Source organism: Cyprinodon tularosa, unplaced genomic scaffold (genome assembly GCF_016077235.1).
Source record: "Cyprinodon tularosa strain WSP-4 unplaced genomic scaffold, ASM1607723v1 ctg2, whole genome shotgun sequence".
NCBI lineage: Eukaryota > Metazoa > Chordata > Actinopteri > Cyprinodontiformes > Cyprinodontidae > Cyprinodon > Cyprinodon tularosa.
In genome coordinates, this window is record NW_024038733.1 from 1,373,851 (window position 1) to 1,379,850 (window position 6,000).

General features: G+C 40.0%; 1 protein-coding gene across 5 annotated transcripts in view; it reads right to left on the reverse strand.

The window, feature by feature from the left end:
* Positions 1–5,426, reverse strand: part of ddr1 (discoidin domain receptor tyrosine kinase 1) — a 72,627-nt gene extending 67,201 nt beyond the window's left edge. For 4 of the 5 annotated variants that reach the window (XM_038284284.1, XM_038284282.1, XM_038284283.1 and 1 more), the window contains exon 1: positions 5,282–5,426. The gene's annotated coding sequence lies outside the window, so the exon portion shown is untranslated. Of the gene's footprint in view, positions 1–3,106; positions 3,279–5,281 lie in introns of those variants that run through there. The other variant, XM_038284280.1, reaches the window with a different exon arrangement.
* Positions 5,427–6,000: the final 574 nt, after the last annotated feature.

A 6,000-nucleotide genomic window follows, 5' to 3' on the forward strand; every position in this document is an offset into this window, starting at 1 on the left:
CAGACACAGAGGAAGGTCAGGAGAGAGGAGACTGGAGATATGATGCATGAGCAGAAGAGGAGGACTTGTAAAACATTGTATGCTGCTTTCAGGAGGATGGAAGGAGAGCATGTGAAGGAAGGAGAATCTGTTCAGCTCCATCCTCTGAGGGAAAACCTGCAGCTCAAGCCCCATATAAAATATAACACCTTTCCAGATCCCTGACCTGATGTAATTCAGGCAGAGAGTGATAGGAGGATGTAGCATTAATCTGAAACATGGTACGTCTGGAGAACTGAAAACTCCCCGATCCCTGAAACTCAGGGAAACCACAAATCCTGTCTAGTCTCATCACTAATTAATTTACTTGTCTGGCTGTTTGTTTGAGCCGGACATGCATGACACCCTGCTCTCTGCAAAGGTAATTGAAGAGCTAGGCTTAAAGGGGAAATTTATTTAGAGAAGCATGGTGGTCAGCTGAGTTGTGTCTTCAATTAGTTTTCTTTCCCATTAAATAGTTGACTGAAGAGAGAGAGAGAAACGAGTAGCTGTGCTGCTTCTGTGGTCTTGAATGGATTCTTCCACCGGCCTTTTTGCTCAGCCTGTCGGGAGCCAATTATGAGCAAACTCAGCCTTTCTGATTAATACATGATTGCTGAGAAAGAAGAGACACACAAAAAACTGCTCTTATGGATTGAAAACACCCATTATCATCACCGTGCTCGTTCATGTGATTTACTAGGCACGTTGGACTGTTAGCCATAAAGATCAGGCAACTGTGCAAAACATGAGGCTCAATTATCGCACAGGACCCACACAATGACTCAACTGACACAAATTCAAAGTTGCTTCAGGCTCTCTGTTCACCTGCTGAAAGTCTATCCACAGCACTCAACAAACAGAGACAACTCACTATGTGAGACAAACAATGATTAACCAGACTGAAACCTTGCATCCATTTTCCTTCACGATTATCCCAAGTGGGGTCACGAGGGGTGCTGGTGCCTATCTCCAGCTGTCTACAGGCGAGAGGCGGGGTACGCCCTGGATATTTCACCAGTCCATCACAGGGCAACACAGAGACAAACAGGACAAACAACCATTCAGACACACACTCACACCTAAGGAGAATTTAGAGAAACCAATCAACCTGGTAAGTCGGAGTATCTGGAGAGAACCCACACATGCAAACTCCATGCAGAAAGACCCTGGGGTCGGGAATTGAAACCCGGAACCTTCTTGCTGCAAGGAAGCATTGTTACTCACTGCGCCACTGAGCAGCCCAGTCTAAAACCAAGGGCAGCAAAACAATAACTCTGATCTTATTCAAATGCATCGCTGTGGCGTTAAAAGCCACAATAATTTAAGCATGTGAGGGCCACACTACATTGAGGCACACAAGGGATTCTTAATTTTTTGGCTTTGAAACCCATTTGTACAGGTCTTTTCAGAAATTATATTAATGGGACAAAAACCCTGCATGTGGATACAAAGACAACCAATATATTAGATCATATATTGAGTGATGCTGCTGTGCTCTTGTTCCAAAAAGGTTAAAAATAAACACACTGGACTTTGTTTCCAAGTTTAAAGACGTTTTGGTTCCCATCCAGGAAGCTTTTTCAATTCCTTTTCAAATGCTGTGCTCTTGCTTATTTAACTAAAATAAATAAATGTACACTCAACCCAGAGTAAAGGTTTAAAACAATTATTTTGTGGGTACCTAACACACCAATTGCTGCTCTCCTCTTGTCAGCTCGATGAAGGAAGCCTCTATTCTTTCTCTTCATATAGAGAAAGAAAATATTTACTGTTTTTTTTTTTTACATTTCTTATCATTAGTTTTGAAAAATCCTAAAGGACCATCACTCATAGTATGGTAACACCGTTTTAAAACTGCAGTCTATAAGCTTCAAGGAACATCTGTGCTAAACAGTTGACTGCAGGCTCTACCCAAGGCCAAAAGACTGCCTAATTAATCAGTTTCTATCAACAGCAGATATATTTACAGCTATGCGCAACTTTGCATGAAAGCTATCACTAAACTTAGTGAGTTAGCATCTAGATGCTTATTTCATATCTCTATGTAATTATATGCCAGATTAATGCCATATTTACAGCATTACAGAAAATGTGAAAAAAAAACAAATCGATATAATTCGGTTTGATAGATGAATCAATACTAAAAACTCAGGACTTTGTGTAGTTAATTGATAAAGAAACTAAATTAAAAAGTCTAAATTCAAAACTAAATCGTTGTTTTGCACTTCTGAAACAAAAAAATTAGGGCTTAAACTTTTGCTTATTTTGCCAATCGATTAATCTGTCGATAGTCGATTATAAATTTGATAGCAAAAGGTTTGTTAAAGAAGATCTTTTTTTTTTTTTTTTACAGATTTTAAACCAGGTTAAACTACAACTTTTCCACTTGAAGACTTCTGGACAGGGCATCTTGGTATAATTACTGCTCTAAGTGGGGTGCTCTGTCAGTTAAAGGCATATTTAGAGTCTCTATACTCCAATTAACAACTAAATAGTAACTAAATTAGATGACATGCATTTCAATAATCAATTAATCACAATTAATCTAATTAAATGTTTTCACCCTAAAATTAGTATGATGTATTTAAAAACTGAAAAGTTAAAAACTGACACGGCTGTGTCTTTTTGTCTGATGTTAAATAGGCATACAAGTCTTAAGTTATCACAAGGAGCCCTGTAGAGGATTGGTAATCAATATAATAAGCAAATCTAACAGATCACATCATTATAGACATAATAACCAACAAGGTATATTATCGTAATGGCAAAAAAAATAATTATTGCTCTACTACTTTAAGTAAAAGCACTTACACCGTGTTTTTTTATTCTTTACCCTTTACTAAATCCAGTTTTGCTTAGTTTAACTGAGCCATTTGTATAAGAAAATATTTCCTAAGATTACTCTTGCCAAGTCTTCACGTCTCTTAAACCAACAAAGGAGCCAGCAGCCACTCCCAAAATGCAGGCCATACTTCTCCACAAATCATACCATTGCAATAAATGTAATTTTGTCCCAAGATTGCCAACACAAAGACAAATCAATATCAAACTGCCCTTCAGTTCATGCACATGGATGTCTACTCACACAGCCAGCCTGTCCAGCTATTTGAAATATTCCGAGACTCCTCGGGCCGCACAGCTGATAAAAAAGCAGCTTCGCAGGGCCAACTGCTCTCTTGGGACGCTGTGGAAGAATTAACGGCCAGATGCCCATTAGACGGTGATCCAGCAGACATGTGCTGGCTGGGAGGAACTGTGCATCACACTTCGACTTCCCTTTCACTTTTATGCCTCAGCCGTTGCTCCAGGGGTGAAGAAGGAGGGACGGGGGTGGGGGGTGGCACTTTATAGCCTCTATCTACTTGTAAGAAGCGAAGGCACCCCTCCTCCTCCTTCTTCCAAACAATTTAACAATGCAACACCTACTCAGGTGTACCTACTCAGTGACCCCTAGCCAACATATTGACATTGACATATTGCTCAATGTGTTTTTGTGCTAGAAAAAGGTTGACCACCCACTGAACTGATTGTTTAAACATATCCATCTGGCTACCTTCATTTCACTTTAGAACAGGCTGGCAACACAGAAGACAACACACAAGAACTTGCAAAACCACCCATTTTTTGACCTTGCCCTCCAAGTCAGAGCTGTAGAGTTTTTTAACACAACCTAGTTAATTATTTATACAGTTCAGCTTCCAGAGTGAGCGATCATTTTACTGATGCTCCTCTTTTCCCAGTGATTCAAACTGCAATGAAATATCTTTTGCATCAATGCTGCACTTTTTCTGCAGCCCGGCTTTGTTTTGGCTCCAGTGATCAGCCAGCTCCTCCTTTAATGCTGAAACAGAAGGAATTCAGAGCTGATGGTCTTACAGAAGGTCACCTGTGCTACTATGAAGATGACTGCCTATTTGTGTTTGTGTGATAGGGCGTCCAGCTGACTGAAAAAATATAACCTAACTGTTTTTGGCATCTACTTAATCATATTTAGTATCTTTAACACTATTGTTTCATGTTATCATGGTGGGACCTGAAAAAAAATGGTGTTAACTAAATAGATTAAGTATATGCCAAAAAAAGTTGCATTATGTTTTTGAGTGTCACTTATATTGAGTCTTTGCTACAAAAATGTTACAGCGTTTAAACGTTTCACATAATTCAAAGAGGATATCCAACAAAATCCAGTCAAAAAAAAAATGTTAAAAGTCAAATGTTTCTAATAGATCAGAGCAAGACGAAATAAAGAAATCAAATGGAGGGAAAAAAAAGAGAAACGTATTGAAAATGTCAACTATTAGTCACCTCACCACAAAAATGTGACATTAGGGTAGACTGGCAGGAAGAAAACGATTATACCCAAAATACCACTTGCGCCAGAAAACTAAATGCGCAATCTTATATGCTCATCACCAAACATGGTAGTGGCAGCATCATGCCTCTGGGACACTTTTTTTGTTGTCTTTTTGTTTGTTTGTTTATTTGCGTGCTGAACCAAATATACAACAATCCTAGAAGAAATTCCAATTAAGGAGACAACAAAAAACGTAAAAAAACTGGGAGGAGGTACATTTTCCAGCCAACCAAGACATCTGAGATCCTGAACAAACGCCCAGAGCTGCACATGATGGTTCACATTATAGCTTTATCCCCGTTTTAGTCCTGTTCACTTAAAGTTCACATAGAAATTATAACTGTGCCCCAGGTTGTAATACGTAAAAAGTTCAACACCATGATGCGCACAATCAGCTTATTTCTCCAAAGCAGGCGGTTGATGCCCAATTTGTCCTCTATACACACGCGCGTTTGGGGCGCATTGCTGAGAGCTGATCCGCGTCTCTACAAGCCTGCAATCACACCGAGACTCACAGACGCCAAGACAAGACAAACACACAGACAAACACAGCAGGCTGGAAATACCCGCTGAAATAATATTACAGACGCTTATTACGGAGTAAACGAGCTCGGAGAGGAAAGGCGCAGTAGCTTTACGCGAATCTGTCCAGTGGACTACTTACCTTGGGGGGGGGGGGGGGGGTGGTGGGAAGAAAGAAAAAAGGGGAGAGGAGTTCCGTAAGACTGGTCCAAACTTAGAAGATAAACTGTTTTTTTTTTTAAAGCCTTGAACAACACCAGTCCACCAGAATGATTAAGAATAATCCAGGAGATTCCGGAGAGTGCAGTTCAGCCAAAACTCACGTTACAGAAAAGCGCTCTGGCTGTAAACTCCCATTTCACTTGTCATTTTAAAAATACATACCTCTCTAAGACTTGTCACCAACTAATGGATTTCATATCTAAGCTACAGATAAGGAGCGCACAGCAGAAGACATCCGCTCTCCAGTCTGTCTCTAAATGTGAGCCCCGGACGCACCGCCTGCTCTCCAGGCTCAGCAGCCGCGCCAGCAGGCGCCGCCAGGTGCTCATTTACATGACTGCACCGGCTGCGTCCAATCACAGCTGCGAGCAAGGTGTCTGATTGAATATTTCAGGAAGCTGCTCCGCCAATCAAAGCCTTCCTGGGGAGGGATTTACCAACTGATTAACAGCGAAGAAATGCACATCACACAGGGAGACATTACTAACATCTATGAGCAATTCAGAGAACATTTAGCTTTGTGTGCTTGACTGATGGTGTGTGTGTGAAAAGAGCTGTAAATGGAGAAAAATGTTCCAGTCTAGCTGACCATTGCAAGGCAATGGTCATTAGTTTTGCTTTATTGATTTCTTTTAGGCCATTGAACACTAAATTAGATAGAATATGTGTGTTTGCTAAATAAGTAATAATTTTACACATGTAGCTATTTATGTAGATCTGTGTACATGCACCATCCATATAATGGAATTACCATGTTGCACAACCTGACGCAGCCTTAAACTTGTATTAAGTTACTTTGCTAAAATTACTAATTAATTAATTTGATAACTTTAGCTATGAAGTTTTGTCTCAATTCAGTTTATTTATATAGCATCAATTCA